The 18,451-nt window shown below is 46.8% G+C and overlaps 1 protein-coding gene and 1 long non-coding RNA gene across 2 annotated transcripts in view; both read right to left on the bottom strand.

Annotated features, from left to right (window-relative positions):
• Positions 1-1,925: 1,925 nt before the first annotated feature.
• LOC102080335 (uncharacterized) lies at positions 1,926-17,496 on the bottom strand. The gene is made up of 4 exons (XR_002057625.2): positions 17,341-17,496; positions 4,681-4,776; positions 3,486-3,569; positions 1,926-2,302 (listed from the first exon to the last, which is right to left on the bottom strand). It is a non-coding gene; the product is annotated as an uncharacterized LOC102080335 (long non-coding RNA).
• Positions 4,416-18,451, bottom strand: part of ptk6b (PTK6 protein tyrosine kinase 6b) — a 30,642-nt gene continuing 16,606 nt past the window's right edge. Inside the window, exon 9 of the mRNA XM_019349478.2 lies at positions 4,416-4,438. The gene's annotated coding sequence lies outside the window, so the exon portion shown is untranslated. The remainder of the gene's footprint in view (positions 4,439-18,451) is intronic.

An 18,451-nucleotide genomic window follows, 5' to 3' on the forward strand; every position in this document is an offset into this window, starting at 1 on the left:
CAGCAGGTAAATCTACCTGTCTGCGCACACCTGTAGACACCTGTCACTGCATCTATGAACTGCCTGCAGATTAGCATGCGTCATGTTCTCTGACATATACTGAAGTGGTCCCGGCCTGCAGCATGCACAGGGACCGAGCGCCGTTTATTTAGGAGGTGAAAACGAAGACGCCCACAAAACAGTAAATCAAACATCACTGAATGCAGTTTAAAGAACACGCGTGTGAAATTAGTGTGATAATCGTCACCAGTGATGGGAATAACGGCGTTACAAGTAACGGCGTTACTAACGGCGTTACTTTTTTCAGTAACGAGTAATCTAACTAATTACTATTCCTATCGTTACAACGCCGTTACAGTTACTAACAAGGTAACGCGGTCCGTTACTATTTTTCAACAAACAGTTGAAGCTGTGTTCAGTTCACCGCATCTTATATCAGCTGCAGGAAGTAGCTGTAAGTAATCTGGGCGCTACAGCTTTAAGCAGCTGCGCGCTCCCGCACGGACGGTAATCACGATCACTGTCTAGCACAACACCTGGAGCTAAGGAGGCAAAACAATCGCATGAGTGCTGCTGTTTGACTGAGGAAGAATAAAGTAGTCGTGGTAAGCCAATCACATGACCACTTAAAGACAAAGCAACAAGGTGCTAGTTTTTAAATTGTGCCGATAGGCCACGTAAAACCAGAGTCATGATAAACAAGATATACGCGGCGTTTTTTCCTCAATAGTTTCGCCACGTTAGCGCTAGCAAGCACTCTCTGCTTATGAGCAAAAAAACAAAACAAAACAGGGGAAGTTTTAGGAGTGACGGCGAGAGAAAGAGAGAGGGAGAGAGAGAAAGAGGGAGAGAGAAAGAGAGAGGGAGAGAGAGCAGGAAAAGAGAGAGAGAGAAAGAGAGAGAGCAGGAAAAGAGAGAGAGCGAGTTTTGAGATGTGAGATTTGTGACGTTTAGCGTGTTTGGAGTGTGTAGTTAATGTGTTGTCTTGTGTAGTTAGTGTGTAGTGTTGTGGATAGTTTTGTGTTGTGTGTCAGAACAATGAGGCGACTGCTGTCTCCAGGTAGAAACAGGAGTGATACACCTGCTGCTGTCAGACCTGCAGGTATCAGGCTGTGATGTTCTCCTTTATAGTGGACAGAAATGATTTTTTTGGAGTGGCACAAATAATTTGTGTGGCATCTTATTGAAAAACAGCTGATTGTTCTGTAAATAGTTTGAAATGGTTATTTAAAAAAAGGGTAAAAGGTAAATGGATGCAAATAACTTTGTTGTTTGCAAAACTTGTGCATAGGATTTTAAAATTGACAATTAATATTTGCATTTGAAGTTATAAAATATGATTCATTAAACATGTTTATGGTTGTTACAGTAAAAATATAACTTTTTCTACTCTGATTTTATGTTTTTTGTCTGATTTTAGATCAATTCTGGTTATACAGTATGACAAAATGAGAACATAACTGTAAATTCAGGCACGTGAGGTTGCGCTAAAAAGAATGATACCAAACAAGGCAAAGTAAATAGTTTTTAAAGGTAAAATGTGGAGAGAAAATCAAGAGTAGTAAAAAAATGGCCAATTATACCCTGGACGCCAGAGGGTTAAACGTTCTTTGTTTTTTTTTTTAAGTAACGCAATAGTTACTTTTCCAAGTAATTAATTACTTTTAGAATATTGTAACTCAGTTACTAACTCAGTTACTTTTTTGAAGAAGTAACTAGTAACTATAATTGAATTACTATTTGAAAGTAACTTGCCCAACACTGATCGTCACACATGCAGTCAGAACGTTTAGATTAAAGCCCTCGTCACAGTTCGCACATGTGGCCTCAAATATCACAGGAACTAAAAGAGGAAGTGAAACGAGCTTCTGTGGCCGTGTGGGGCTCTTCATCCGGGCGCCCTGCTCTAACATCACCATCACTTCACCAGTTTCACGTTTTATTCACTGACACCTGAAAACAGCAACAAAACCATAAACCAATCAGGAACAAGTTCACGCTTTGGTTTGAGGAACTGGAGCCATTTTTTTTTTAGCCACGCCCTGCTCGTGGTTCTGGAGGGTCGCTCTGTGGTTCGTTGCCTGCTACAGTGAGCTCAGAGGAGGAGGAGCCTGTCCCCAGGGGATCGCCGCCCTGTTATTGAGTGTGGACGTTCAGAGGAACGCAGAGGAACGGTATGCTTGTTTCATCTACTTGGCTCTCTGGTCGGCGGGGTTGCTTGGTTTGAAGTTGGAGGAAGAGGAAGAAGAGCCGAGGACGATGCTGACCCATAATCCTTTGGTTCCCACGAGACCCGGCAGTCCTGAGAGGAGAGAAACGAGGGGGGCCATTAAAGCATTTGTGGAAATTCAGAAATTCTTTTATTGCTGCCATATAACCTGCATTATTATAATTGCATTAATAACATATTTTACAGCATTATTTTATTAGTAACATTTCTTACAGGGTTCATATTGCATTGAAGATGTTTGTCATCACATTGACCTTTTCTATTTACAGGCTTAGTTATGATCATTTTATACACATTGCATATTTGTGCTTATTTGGAGTTGATGTTCCATCCAAAAGGGTCTTAAGCTTCACTGGTGAGCATGGACGGTTGACTGCATGCATGCTTACAGTGCACATAAATCTAGTGACAGGCCTGAGCGAAGGCCCAAATGTCTTCTGCTTCTTTTTGTAACCTGTTGCACTTTAGTGTACTTGGTGACTGATGACTGGATAACCGATAACCGGCGATAACCGGCCCTCAGACACCCTGAAGGCTTAAGATTATGACTTTGCATGGAAGGTGTTATAAAAAGGAGAAGTTCTATGTCTGTTTATAGCCATTAAAGATGTACAAGATGTACCATTGACTGTAAACAATGTATTTTTAATCTGTAATCACGCCATGAGGGGGGCGTAACCCTGATGAATGAATGAATGAAACCATTCTGAACTGAGCTGTTCGGGGAAGAGCGATGCTGGTGCTGCAGTATACATCTTCCCACGTGTGTGCTCAATAAATCATTGTTTGACTTAATGTGGCTCAGGGGGTTGGGACGTGTATCTACAACCAGAAGGTCGCCGGTTTGATCCCCGGGCTCTCTGCCCTGGTCTTGTGTCCTTGGCCAAGACACTTTACCCTACTGGTGTTGGCCAGAGGGGCCGATGGCGCGATATGGCAGCCTCGCCTCTGTCAGTCTGCCCCAGGGCAGCTGTAGCTACAACAGTAGCTGCCTCCACCAGTGTGTGAGAGTGAATGAATAGTGGCCTTGAGAAGCGCTATATGAAATCCAATCCATTATTATTATTAATTCTTCTGGACCAGTGTTGTTTTGTGCCCTCCCTCAATATTTGAACTCGCGACACGCCTGCTGTGCTCCGCCCTCTGTGGTTAACCGGTGAATACATTTAAAAACTGGGTTTCTACAAACTGTAGCTCTGTTTTCTGTCGTGGCGTTGGAGGATCAGAGTTTCAGGTGTGTTCTCTGAAGGTTTACCTGGAGCTGTTTCCACGGTAACCCAAAGCGTGGGCAGTCTCTGCTTGTGTGCGGGCTTGGTGGGTTCTGGACTCGGCGGGAGACCTGAGGAGAACAGACAGACAGGTGAAAACCAACCGGCTGGCTGTTCTGAGATTAGTTTGGTGTCATTTTTACCTTCAGCCATAAAAGGCCGACAGCTGTCATCGTCACCCCGTGTCCCGGCTGAGCATGCTCAGTGCGGATGTTTTCTCTCTGCTCACTGATCCAAACACACTGCTGCAGAGGAGCTTTTCCTAAAGCGTCCGTTCTGCTGCCTCAGAGGTACGTTACCCTCATTACCCTCGACTGGTTTGTTTCTTAACCCGTGACACATGACTGAGTGAATGTTGATGCACACCTGCTCTTCTTCTGCTTTGCTCATTTCCTGTCTCACGTTAAACACAAAGTTTCTGATGATGAGCTCAAGCGGCTCTGAACACTTCATCACACCTACCACTCGAGAGAGGCAGCCAATCAGAAGAGCCGTCATTGCTGTTGGTTTGTCGTTAACAGGATGAAAACTGAATGAAGACAAATGTTTGTTTTAAATGCAGGAGTTTGTCCAGTGGGGTCAAAGGTCAAAGATTCAGATCACGGTGCTCACTTTCCAGAAGATGTTTGTTTGCAGTTATCTTTACCCCGAGCATGACCAGGACGCATGCACCAGCACGCCAGCACGCCTTTGTGCCACATCAAAGATTTACCATCACAATGACTCACAACTTTAAAAATAAAGCTTACGGTGTGTGTCTGTGTGTGTGTCTGTGTGTGTGTCTGTGTGTGTCTCTGTGTGCGTCTGTGTGTGTGTGTCTGTGTGTGCGTGTGTCTGTGTGTGTGTCTGTGTGTGTCTCTGTGTGCGTGTGTGTGTCTGTGTGTGCGTGTGTCTGTGTGTGTGTCTGTGTGTGTCTCTGTGTGCGTGTGTGTGTGTGTGTCTGTGTGTGTGTCTGTGTGTGTCTGTGTGTGTGTCTGTGCGTGTGTCTGTGTGCGTGTGTCTGTGTGTGTGTCTGTGTGTGTCTGTGTGTGTGTCTGTGTGTGTGTGTGTGTGTGTCTGTGTGTGTGTCTGTGTGTGTGTGTGTGTGTCTGTGTGTGTGTCTGTGCGTGTGTCTGTGTGCGTGTGTCTGTGTGTGTCTGTGCGTGTGTCTGTGCGTGTGTCTGTGTGTGCGTGTGTTCATACTTCGGTAGAAGTGGTTTCGGGCGAGCAGGCAGGCTGGAGAGTTGACGCTGGTCATGGTGGTTCAGGGTGGGTTTGCTGACCTGCAGGGTCCACAACCTGCAGACAGACAGATGGAGGTCAAAGGTCAGATCCAGTTTGAAAGGTGTAAATAATCTAACAGAGGCAGGAACAGAAACAGGATGAAGTCAAAGGAAACAGAAGAAATGAATAAAAGCAACGAACCAGAATAGAAAACTGATTTACTGGAGCCCCCAGAGCCCCCGAGTGTCGTCTCCTCAGGGAGGAATCACGGAGGCCCGTTTCCATCTGCACCTCGACAGTGATGGAGGGGGGGAGGCTGCCAGCCGGCTCACAGCGTTTAAACAGTGATCAATAAACTGTTAGGAGCTGAGCGGCTGCACACTGTGCCTGCAGCAAACAGGAGCAGCGCTGACGTCCACGTGTTGGTTTAATGTAGCATCTTAATGGGAAGATGCAGGAGTTTGGGTCCGACTCATTACTCCTCACGAGAAAGAAGCTGTTTCCATGACGTCTGCTTATGTCGCTGATAAACACTCTTACCGAAATGTTGTAAGCTCTTTGAAGCTTCTGTGCTCCAAAGATGCATAGAAATGAGACAATATGCTCATAGTTCAGTGTGTGTGTGTGTGTGTGTGTCTGTTTGTGTGTGTGTCTGTGTGTGTGTGTGTGTGTCTGTGTGTCTGTGTGTGTGTGTGTGTGTGTGTGTGTGTCTGTGTGTGTGTGTGTCTGTGTGTGTGTGTGTCTGTGTGTGTGTGTGTGTGTGTGTGTCTGTGTCTGTGTGTCTGTGTGTGTGTGTGTCTGTGTGTGTCTGTCTGTGTGTCTGTGTGTGTGTGTGTCTGTGTGTGTGTGTGTGTGTGTGTGTGTGTGTCTGTGTGTGTGTGTGTCTGTGTGTGTGTGTCTGTGTGTGTGTGTGTCTGTGTGTGTCTGTGTGTGTCTGTGTGTGTGTGTCTGTGTGTGTGTGTCTGTGTGTGTGTGTCTGTGTGTCTGTGTGTCTGTGTGTGTGTGTGTCTGTGTGTGTGTGTGTGTCTGTGTGTGTGTGTGTCTGTGTGTGTGTGTCTGTGTGTGTGTGTCTGTGTGTGTGTGTGTCTGTGTGTGTCTGTGTGTGTCTGTGTGTGTGTGTCTGTGTGTGTGTGTGTCTGTGTGTGTGTGTCTGTGTGTGTTGTGTGTGTGTGTGTGTGTGTGTGTGTGTGTGTGTGTGTGTGTGTGTGTCTGTGTGTGTGTGTGTCTGTGTGTGTGTGTCTGTGTGTGTGTGTGTCTGTGTGTGTCTGTGTGTGTCTGTGTGTGTGTGTCTGTGTGTGTGTGTGTCTGTGTGTGTGTGTCTGTGTGTCTGTGTGTGTGTGTGTCTGTGTGTGTGTGTGTCTGTGTGTGTGTGTGTGTCTGTGTGTGTGTGTGTCTGTGTGTGTGTGTCTGTGTGTGTGTGTCTGTGTGTGTGTGTGTCTGTGTGTGTCTGTGTGTGTCTGTGTGTGTGTGTCTGTGTGTGTGTGTGTCTGTGTGTGTGTGTCTGTGTGTCTGTGTGTGTGTGTGTGTGTGTGTGTGTGTGTGTCTGTGTGTGTGTGTGTGTCTGTGTGTGTGTGTGTCTGTGTGTGTGTGTCTGTGTGTGTGTGTGTGTCTGTGTGTGTCTGTGTGTGTCTGTGTGTGTGTGTGTCTGTGGTGTGTGTGTGTCTGTGTGTGTGTGTGTGTGTCTGTGTGTCTGTGTGTGTGTGTGTCTGTGTGTGTGTGTGTGTGTGTCTGTGTGTGTGTGTGTGTGTGTGTGTGTCTGTTTGTGTGTGTGTCTGTGTGTGTGTCTGTGTGTGTGTGTCTGTGTGTGTGTCTGTGTGTGTGTGTCTGTGTGTGTGTGTGTGTGTGTGTGTGTGTCTGTGTGTGTGTGTGTCTGTGTGTGTGTGTCTGTGTGTGTGTGTGTCTGTGTGTGTGTGTGTGTGTGTGTGTGTCTGTGTGTGTCTGTGTGTGTCTGTGTGTGTGTGTCTGTGTGTGTGTGTGTCTGTGTGTGTCTGTCTGTGTGTCTGTGTGTGTGTGTGTCTGTGTGTGTGTGTGTGTGTGTCTGTGTGTGTGTGTGTGTGTGTGTGTGTCTGTGTGTGTGTGTGTGTCTGTGTGTGTCTGTGTGTGTGTGTGTGTGTGTCTGTCTGTGTGTCTGTGTGTGTGTGTGTCTGTGTGTGTGTGTGTGTGTGTCTGTGTGTGTGTGTGTGTGTGTGTGTGTCTGTGTGTGGCCCCCCTGAGGGCACAAAATTAAGCTGAACCCTGAATTTAATATCCAACACGGGTTTACAGGATGAATCTGCCGACATGCGGCCCCGCAGAGGTCGACGCCACGTACGCTGGAGGCAGGACTGCGAGAAAAACTTGATTTACAGAAAACCAAAGACCAGTCAGAGGCGGTCAAACCAGTATTCAACCAAACATACAGATGTTTGGTTGAATACTGGTTTCTGGTCAGCAGCAACTCACTGCACGACTCAGTTACTGAGTCAGCTGGAACAATTCATAACTTCAGTTTTTCTTTAATGTTCGACTTTTGTAAATGTTTGGTTTGCAAAGACCTCTGGTTCAACGTGATGTCAGCGGCTTGAGGAGGACGGAGCATCCGTGGAAACGAGCTCAGCCTCTCTGGAATCGGGACATGCTTTGAGACAGCTTAAAAGGCTGTTAGCGCGAGCAGCTATTGCTGCTATAGATGGACAGCAGAGAAGAGCGCCCCCCTCAGGAACCATGTGACCTTTCACCTGCGCCCGGGTGCTGCTGTTCTATGATCTCGCTGAGGCGTAGGAGCTCGGAGGGGGACGTCTTCGCCGTGTTTGTGTTCCTGGTATTCGTGTGTACTCGGTGCTTCGACCTTGTTGAAATACATCTGCCTGGAAACCTTTGGAGGTCATTCAGTGTAATGTGATTACTTTGGCAGCTGTGTTTTCCTGATAAGCTGAGGTCAGAGTGGTAGACCGGAGGCCGGCGTGTTTGCGTCCTCGTGGTGTTCAGTGGAAAGTCGACCTGTTGGTTTTAGATAAGTTCCTTTTTTTGGTTACAGAAAATATTTGCTGTTGGAGGACTCTGGACTGGATGTTTATTTTTAAACCCGCCGGCTCCGGTTTGGCCCGCTCTGGGTCCTTTACAATGAGCTCTTATACAATCTGAACTTCCAGACACTTTATCTGCACAGATTATCTTAACCTGAAGCTGTGGACGGCGGATCGTTCCTGTCGCTGTGTGGCTACGGCGCACGCTAACACCACGTGACAGGATAGGATCAGCTGACCTGTGGTGAGAGTACAGACCCAGGCCCTCTGTGAGAGGACTGCAGCAGCAAAGATGGAGATGGTTCAATAAAGCTTAAAAAAATATGTGGGTCATTGGGTTTGTGGTGGTTCAGAGTAAGTGTGCAGAGCCTGAAGCAGCGAGCATGATGACCTCATTGCTCCCTGAGGGACAGACAGTGGCGTCTTTGTCTCTGACCTCATGATGACAAACCACAGTGAGGTTCATCTGCTCCTGCCTCGTCTCCCCGTCACAGGACAAAGAGCCTCCAAACGCCTCAGAGGTTTGTTTTTGTGACGTTCAAATGTGCTTTGCTACTCTGAGCATACAAAGTGTGGGGATCAGGGAAATTATTTTATTGCTATTGTTCATATTACCATGGCATTAATAACAGTATTGATATTGCATTCAGATGTTCAAAAATATTGGTATCATATTAGCCTTTATTACAGTTCCAGTGAGAACCACTTTAAACTGTTGAGTTGAATCTATAATCTTAAATGTTTATATGCAGATTGCATTGTAAAAGACAGGCCTAACGCTGAGTACACTCTGTGCCAAAATAAGACAGGAAACTGCACGCTTTGCAAAAGCGAAACCGAAAGCAGAGTCTAAGCGTAAGTTATTTTGAGGAGCTGTTTGAATGATGCTATTTGAATAACCAGGTTATTCTTTATTATCTTTTATTCATTTATATCTTTTGAATAAGCTTTTAGTAGAGGTTCTTGATTAAAACATTTATTCAGTAGATTACATATACATAGTTTCAGTTCGGTTATTACATATATGAGAGTGGCTTCTGTCTCTCTGTCTGGTGAGAGGTCAGGAGCTAGTTGGCGAGGTGAAACAGGGTGCAACTGTGGTTAGCACACACACACACACACACACACACACTCAGTTAGAGAGAATCATTTATAGGTGAAAGTTTAATCATATTCTGCTTGTAACTGCAAGTTGTGCCTGCAAAGGAACAGTTTGTGCAGAACATGCGCCTGACGTTCCAGACGATAAGCGAGCGTCCGGCAGCGACAGGAAGCACCTGCCGTGAAGACGATGTTCTTTTAATTGTGTCACAAGTTGTCAACAGAATATTTGTGGTTTTGAAACTGATGCATGTGATGACGTAGAGGGGGCGTCAGTAAATATACCCTGATGCTATAAAACCATTCTTGTGTAGTTGCTGGGCGGAGATCTGATGCTGTCTGCATACAGTGTACATCTCCCCACGCTGCGTGTGTTCATTAAAATCATCGTTTGACTCCACCCGGCCGGATCAGTGTGTTATTTGGATTTCCTCCTATATCCCTCCTTAATATATGAACCTTAACAAAAGCAGTCCCCTGAACGGCCACCGGGGGCGTCAGTAACAGTCGTTTTCAGACTTCACTAGCTGGGCCCATGTCCTCATTTTAGGTTTGACAGCGTTTTAGTAGGTAAAGGTGAATGCTTGGACATGAGCTGTGGTTTGGGGAAGGCCTGGAAGGGGACTGGTGATGGCTCCTGGGCCTGGCAGATCCCCGTGTACTAAATAGGAGTGAAGAAGTTAAAGAACTGAGAACAAGGAGGGAGGGAGGGGCACGTAAACAAGAATGAACAGCTTGCAGAACTGAGGGAACCTATATAGATGAGAACCAGAAGGAGCGTGTTTGGAGGCGTGGTCCCGCTCCTGAAATTCCGATACATAATCTCCAATACACAGAGCTGACAGATGTGTGTGTGTGAGTGTGTGTGTGTGAGTGTGTGTGTGTGTGTGAGTGTGTGTGTGTGTGTGTGTGTGTGTGAGTGTGTGTGTGTGTGTGAGTGTGTGTGTGTGTGTGTGTGTGTGTGTGAGTGTGTGTGTGTGTGTGTGTGTGAGTATTTGAGAGAGAGGGCATGGGGAACGTTTGATGCTGGTGTCCTTTCATGGCATGAAGGTGTCAGGGTTATGACATCACCAGCGTGTGGGTTGCTATAGTGATCACCTGCTGACCAGCCTGTACGTACAGCACTGCTGCCTCACATGTACAGAGGTGAAAAGTAATCAAGTACAAAATACTTTGTTACTGTACATAAGTAGAATTTTCAGGTATCTGTACTCGAGTATTTGAACTTTCGTTATTTCTACTCCCAACTTTTGTACACAAATCTCTGAAGTTTGTACATTTTAAAATCAGAGCTGTTACTTTACGTTCAGCTGTGTTTACTCTGCAGAGAGCGCTACTGGAGACGAGCGAGCATACAGGCAGTAACGTGTTGTGTCAGCGTTTCCATCAGCTCGACAAACATCAGCAAACACACAAACTGTGTGTTTGCAGCTAAAGGTCCAGCTGCTGTATCTGACAGGGAGGGAAAAGACAGAGAGCTCAGAGATGGAGACGGATCAGAAGGGTGAGAGTTAAAGGGAAGCAAACGTGAAGCTTACATGTGACGTAGAATCACACGTTGCATCTGTGTATGACACATTTTGATAAACGTCCTGCAAAACAAACTAAGCTGCACAAACTTGTGTTATTCAAGTGTGGCATGAGGACACTGGGCAGTGTCCTCCAGGACAGACAGGTTAGCTTTCATTAGTGTGGTGAATCCACAGTACGCTCTGTGTGTGGCTCGTGCTCAGAGTCAGGTCACAGCGAGTGTAGCAGGGATGAACTGATCATATGATGATGCTGAGATTCATTCACTGAACTGCATCTTTATACCAAGTGCATGCAGTCCAGTATAAAGACAGTGTGAACTGTGAGTGTAGGAAATCAGCTGAGATCACTGTGAAACGTCTGCTGTGATCTTAGCGTTCCCCCTCCTGTTGAACCCACTGTGGCTGTTCTCCTGTTACTGTTTCGGTGTGGACGGTCACCCTCCAGAACAGAAGGCTCTGCCTCCTTTTGTTTTCAGCGTAGTCGGGCCCGTCAGCAGGCCCGGGTCACAGGACCTCAGGGACCTGCCGGGACACGTGAGGGCTGAACCCTCTGATACAACCTGGTGCTGTCCAGTAAAAGCCTCTTAGACTGCACTGCGAAACAAAGCAGAAGCCGTGCAGCTGCATGAAGATTGGAGTCACACGTGGGGATTTTGTCAGAAACAGCAGTTTGAACAACGTGCAGCAGCTCAGGGAAGGTTTGCTAAGAAAGTGCACAGCAGAAACAACCAAACGTGTGAGTAATCATTTCCAGGTCAGGACGTGACACAGTGCAGCTTAGTTTGGCAATATCTGTCCGATGATACAAACAGGAACAAACATGGTCATCCAGACTGAAACCAGGTCAAAGGTTATGTAAGGTTCCTGACAGTGGATTCTTCCAGGTGTCTCCTTTATCCTGGACGCACCTCTTTCTGGAGCTCAGAGCATTTTTTAAGTTTTCCTAAACAACAGATTCCAGCTGAGAGCATTCATTAGACTTATCACTTATATCCAACACAACATTTGTTTGTCATGCACTAACAGTAACTTTATTATCATGTTAGTAGAGCACAAGTACAGCTGTCCTTCAAGGAGCAGCTTTTACCTTTGACTGAGTCATTTTTCACTTTCAGTGTTTATAACACAAGTATCTGTACTTCTACTGAAGGAAAGACGGGCTGTAGTTCTGCCCTCAGCACATGTAGGGGAAAGGTCGAGGCCGATGTGCTGCAATCTCCCCACACACACACTCACACACACACACACACACACACACAAGCTGTGTCCCAAAACGTCGGCTGCATCCTCCGGAGGCCTCATTTGAACGTCGATTACGTCACAGCCCGGCGACGAAGGCTGTCCCATTTCGTCGACTCCTTCAAATGCGGCCGACAAATGCGTCCTTCATTTCCCCGAATTTGAAGGATGGGTCGGGTGTGTCCTTCGTGGCCCACCATATCCCAGAATTCATAGCGCGGTCCAGCCAAATTTCAGCTGCCAACAATGGCGGCCGCTACTAAGTTTTAAAATTAGTCTTATTAATCTTTCTGGGTCACAAAATAAACTTTTAACATATTTTCAGGTGAGAAAGTGGCTGTGTAAACTTCAAATATCTGCTTGGTTCATCAAGACATCACATATTTGCAAAAGTGTGCCGACATTTTCGGAGACGTCTGTTACCCACCCGCTCGATAGCAAACCGGGGGTTCAATGGTCGCTCGAGCCGGCGAGAGCAGCGGACTCCCGGCTTCATCGTTTTCAGACCCCCGCTCTTTCACTACTCAGGTTAAACATGATATATAAGTCACTCGGATAACTTAAAAATGTAATTGTTTGCCTTATTTCGGTGTTTTATTTGTTCGTGAGTAAATCGGTTTGGCTGAGATCAAAGTTATTAGATTATTAGATTAAATAAAACTTTATTAATCCATCGGGTGGGTTCCTCCGGGATTTTCACACAGCTGAATAAACGTCAAACAGAAAACTGATTAAACAGAAGTGTGAGACGGTCGATAATTTACGCCAGTATCCTGTTATATTTTAGATAGCAAGGAGCAGACGGCCGAGTTTATTAACCTCCACCGAGACAGCGGTGACGCAAATCTGAAGGCTAGACCGTCCCATTTCACAGCCTCGCACTTCTGGCCTTCTCGGTCTTCGAAGGACCCGGCTCACGTAGACCGCGAAGGCCGGGTCCTCTGAAGGATGCAGCCAACGTTTTGGGACACAGCTACAGACACACACCACCTCAGCTCCTCTCACACACACACAGGAGGAGACTGAGCATGCTCTAAAGCCTGAGCTCTTCCTAATAGCGAGGCCTCAGCGTCTCCCTCCTGAGCACCTCCTTTTTAGGCGTTTCACGTCAAACAGGACGTAGACGCTTGGTCCTGCCTGATAGAAGCAAGAGAAGGTCAATACTTGAGTCTTTTACTCGAGTATTCGGTCAGTGAAGCTTTACATAATGAAGCTGAGTGTTTGGAGGGTTGCAGGGAGTACTGCACACACACGGAGCTCATTACTGGGAACTCTGGTCTGTATAACATGAAGACCAGCAGGAGCAGGAGCAGGAACAGGAGCAGAGGAGGAACAGAGGAGGAACAGAGCAGGAGCACGGTGTGAGTGCTGGCTCCAGTCTGAAGGTGAGGCGTTAAGGCTCTGCCGGCTCACTGGGATTGGCTCAGTGTAATCTCCCGGATTATTCTAATGAGCTTTCTGCTCCGTGGCTGCTGAACGTGGACACGTTCTTCATCCTGCAGGAGTCGGCAGCGATTCTCATGTTTTTCCTTTTCAGGCTCCACCAGCTGACTGCAGGTTATCCACATGAAAACTGGCTGCTGTTAACAGGACTTCCTGCTGAATCAGGACCAAACTTTGTCCTGCAGCCCGGGAAACGGCTCCGTTAATCCCAACCGACGACACGACGGTGAGGAGATCTGCCCCGTCAGAGAAGCCCGAGCAATACGGTCTCAGGATGCAGATTACAGCGACGAGCCGTAAATCCTGCGCCCTCATAGGTTGAACGCCTCATAAACACAGCCCTCATACTTCACAGCAACAGCATCCTGACCGGGTCGGGTCACACACACGCACACACTCTCTCACACACACACACACACTCTCTCTCACACACACACATTCTCTCTCACACACACACACACACTCTCTCTCACACACACACACACACGCACTCTCTCTCACACACACACACACACACACTCTCACACACACACACACACACACTCTCTCTCACACACACACACACACTCTCTCTCACACACACACACACACACACACACTCTCTCTCACACACACACACACACACACACACACACACACACACACACCTAGATTGCAGCACACCTGTCAGGCTCTGCTCGGGCCCTAACACTCGTACTGGGGACTCACTGATGCATCGCTTTGTGCTTTTCACAGCGTGTAAGCTTTTTTAAAAGTGGATAAAGTGAGTTGTTATTGGACGATCTGTGTGTATTTTAACTGTGGATCTTCTCATGAACCATCAGGTTCAGTGTGAACGAGCTGCTGGGCATCATTTTTTAACATTTTTAAAGAAAGTTTCAGATCCAAATCTAAAGGATTCAGGTTGACTCACATGTTTTGGAGCTTGATTAAAGGACGTGTTTGTAACAGCGTCATGGGATACGCTCCAGCCCTCGCCACTCTGACAAGGATCAGTGTAAGACAGTCGATGGATTGGACCAAATCACAATAACAGTTGCCTAAAGGCGCATATGATTGTACGTTAGAGACCGTATAATAATGCAGAGAAAACTACCACAATCATGTGACCACCATGAGTAAGCATTTGGCATCAGTGGGAAAGAAAAACTCCCTTTTAACAGGAAGAAACCTCCAGGATACGCTGTGGTAGAGAGACAGAGATTACAGTTTTTGCCCGTTGCTTGAACACTATAAACCCATGCTTAGACTAAAGTAACACAACTTAAAGCTTGTGTTACCATACCTCAAACACATGTACCCATACCTTAAACAAAAGCGCTGCTTCGCACTCTAGTTGCAATTATGCAACACACTTACTCCTTTATGCAACACACATGGTCCTGCATACTACACTCTATTTCATACATAAGACACTTTGTTCAAAAATGACATTTCAGGGTGCCATTTGGAAAACACATGTATCCAAAACACAAAACACATCGGGTAATTGCAACCACTCAAATACACACCTGAAGGCACTTGCAAAACTGAACAGCAATCAGCCAACTACAAAAAGCCCTCAGTTTAGCCATTTCAAGAACTTTGCAAGCATGGATGGAGGGAGAGGAGGAGGAGGAGGAGGAGGAGGAGGTGGTGGAGGTGGTGGTGGTGGTGGTGGTGGTGGTGGAGGAGGAGGAGGAGGAGGAGGAGGAGGAGGAGGTCGAAGAGGCCATGCATGGACCCATATTTCTGATGATATAAGAGCAACTTTGGTGGACCATGTCATCAACCATGGCCTGACCATGAGGGAAGCTGGGCAGAGAGCCCACCCACATCTAAGCCGCTTCACAGTGGCATCTGTAATAAGAACATTCCGACTAGAAAACAGGTATGTCGTCACCTCTCTACCTTCTACTCTACTCAGATGGTTCTTATAGCACTGTTCTACAGTATATCACATGACCATATCAAGTGTACAGGATATTGCAGGGTGCTAATGCTCCTTCTGCAGCCAAAGTGGTAGTTTTTGTGAAACATACCATGATTACTTATATTGAAGTACAGTGTTGTACAGTGGATGATACAGTATATACAGTAAAGTACTGTAAGAAAAATAAGCAAACCGATGACAATATGTGGTTGTACGTCTCTAGAATGACTCGAAGACCTTCTGGGGGAGGACGCCAACGCCTGTTCACACAACAGCAGGAACTTGCCGTTGTGGACCTAGTGAGGGAATATGTACCGTCCACGTCCCAGGGCAGCGCGGGGAAATATCACATTGTGTGCCGCCATAAGCCTTCGAGGGCTTCTGCATCATCATGCAAAACTAGGTCCATGCAATAGCCAACATATACTCACATTTCTAGATGCTCTCCATAATATAGTTGTACAGAACAGCCCAGATCAGCCCAGGTTTGTGGTGATATGGGATAATGTCAGTTTCCATCGGGCTGCTCTGGTCCAGGCCTGGTTCTCCAACCACAATCAACTTGAAGTGGTATACTTGCCTCCTTACTCACCATTTTTAAACCCTATAGAGGAATTTTTTCGGCTTGGAGATGGCGTGTATATGACCGCCAACCACATGCCCGCATGCCTCTTCTGCAGGCAATGGAACAGGCCTGCGGCGACATTCAGGTAACAGCAATCCATGGATGGTTTCGACATGCAAGGGGATATTTTCCCCGGTGCCTAGCGGGAGAAGACATTGCTTGTGATGTCGATGAGGTCCTGTGGCCAGACCCCAACAGACGGCGGGATCCATGAGCCCACGTATGCACAATTGTCATGATTTTTTGTGTTTACAGTATAGTGTTTTTTCTATTACTGTATTATGGTTTTTGCTTTATTGGACTTCATGGTACTGCAATGTATAATACTGAGTAGGCCTATTTGCTTTTTTTTTGGTTGTTTGAAAATGCGTCTCCTGCAAATATGCCTCCTGAATAAACAATGACAATCAAAGACTGCAGTGTTTTATATAAAGTAGACTAGTGTGTTCCCCCTGATATGAAAGTGTTTGCATATGATGCAAGTATGTGTCACTTTGTCAACAGAGTTACATTTTGACAAAGGAATGTTGGGTTTTGATAGCAGAGTTTCAATTTGGCACAGATGTGAATGGTATATTTCCCAGTGTTGTGTCATGTTTACTTGTGTTTAGAGTTTTGGCACAATGAGCGAAGTTTTGCAAAATGTGTTCAAGCAACGGGCAAAAACTGTAATAACAACTATGATTCGATGCAGAGAGGTCTATTAACACATAGTGAGTGAGAAAGGCGACTGGAAAGGAAAAACTCAATGCATCATGGGAATCCCCGGCAGCCTACGTCTATTGCAGCATAACTAAGGGAGGATTCAGGGTCACCTGGTCCAGCCCTAACTATATACTTTAGCAAAAAGGAAAGTTTGAAGCCTAATCTTGAAAGTAGAGATAGTGTCTGTCTCCTGAATCCAAACTGGAAGCTGGTTCCACAGAAGAGGGGCCTGAAAACTGAAGGCTCTGCCTCCCATTCTACTTTTAAATACTCTAGGAACAACAAGTAGGCCTGCAGTGTGAGAGCGAAGTGCTCTAATAGGGTGATATGGTACTACAAGGTCATTAAGATAAGATGGGGCCTGATTATTTTGTATGGGAGGATTATTATTTTCTGACAGGTGGGTGATTCTGATCTTGGTCACATGGTTTTTATGTTTTTATGTTTGGCTCAGCTGATGAAAACAAAATGAGCTGAAGTGGTGAAACAGAAGGGAGGGGCTGAGGCTGAGTGCTGAAAAAGGAGCTGCTTCAGAGCTCGGGCGCTTGTGCCAAGAGTTCTCCAGCCAAAGGTTAAATGACGACCGTCCTCTAACCTTTGAGCTGCAGATTTTCTCCTTCAAATCTCAGCGTGCTCACTCGCTGCGTGAACACACAGTTTATTGTGCAAACAAAGCAGCCATGTCACCAAAGACGTGCTTCAAACATGAGAGATCAGGGCTCAAATTAGATCTGTTACAAGTTTATCTGTAGGCTTTTAAATATGGAGATTTCATATTTTTAGCTGGTTTAAAGTGCAGTGGGTTGATTCCAGTCTGCAGAGCTGGCTTCTCTCAGTTTGACAGACCCACTCGGGCCAAGTTTCCAGGAAAGGAAAGCTAAATGTCACCTTCTCGTCTCTGTTAACGTCAGTTTCCTCGTCTTGTGTATCTTTGCAATAACAGTGTCTTTGTTTTGTATCCTGGCAGTCTGCTCTGTCTCAGTAACACGACGCTGGACCGTGACGCTGACTCACAGGATGAACACGATGTCATTTTGGAAAGTGAGCATTATCACAGATAACAGAGGGAAGTCTTACCTTCACTTAGTTTGCTTATACCGAGGCTCCTCACATACCATGGATAAATCCGGGACCGTGAGCTCTGGCATGATGGTGGAGGACGGAGGTGATGGTGTTGCAGTGTGTCGCCCTCGGCGGGCTCTCTGCACTCACACTCAAACACGGTCACTCCTCATTATCTGACACCTCCTCTCCTCCCTCCACCCCTCCCTCAGCCATCCTGGTGAATCTCTTTAACTTCCTGTTGCTCTGTAGCGGTCACCACCTCACACAGTCACAGAGCAACACACACTCAGTCTGTCCAGTCAGGAAGCAGACAGCACTGTGGCTCCATCTCACCTGCACAGGTGCAGCAGCAGGGTTACAAACCCCAAAGAGTGGAGGTTTGAAGGTGGTGTCCATAGACCGCTGCTCTCTGCCGCGCGTGGTACATCCCCACGTGGCGTCACAGGAAGTTTGCTGTTTCCCAGCACGGTGTGAACGTTCCCTGAGGAGAGCTGGACAGGCACCTGCTCCAGGTGGAGGACTCCTCCAGGATGACCAGCAGGTGGACTCTCGCTCGCCTTTGAGGGGCAGGGATAGCTCAGTACGTAGAGAGGTCGCCCCCACAAACGGAAGGTCGAGGGTCAAATCCACTGAAAGGCTACCCTGAGGGACCCCAGAGCAAAGTACCGTCCCAACAAACTGCTCCCCGGGTGCTGGTGGCTGCCCACTGCTTCACTGAGTGAATGGGATAAATGCAGAGGAGTAATTTCCCTACGGGGACCAATAAAAGTACACATTATTCATTTTGCTCACCTGTGGAGACGAGGACCCGATGCATCGAGCTGCACGGTGCCGAGCACAGCTCCGACTGAAGGATGCTGGGCCCCCTGCCCCCCACGTGGAGCCTCCCTAATGTCCAGCAGGGGGCGACTCCTCTGGTCTAGCTCTATGGCATGAATGGTTTAATGGTGGCTTTTTGTCACAGTTTCAGGTCTGACTGAATAAAGTGTGATGAGTTCTGTTCACCATTAAAATCATTAGAACATTCGTTTACAGCCAAATCACAACAGTCACCGCGAGACGCTGGAAGGTAAAGAGCCTCCTGTCATACAGAGAAACCCCAACAAACAGACAACAGTGGAAA

Source organism: Oreochromis niloticus, linkage group LG20, assembly GCF_001858045.2.
Source record: "Oreochromis niloticus isolate F11D_XX linkage group LG20, O_niloticus_UMD_NMBU, whole genome shotgun sequence".
Classification (NCBI taxonomy): Eukaryota; Metazoa; Chordata; class Actinopteri; order Cichliformes; family Cichlidae; genus Oreochromis; species Oreochromis niloticus.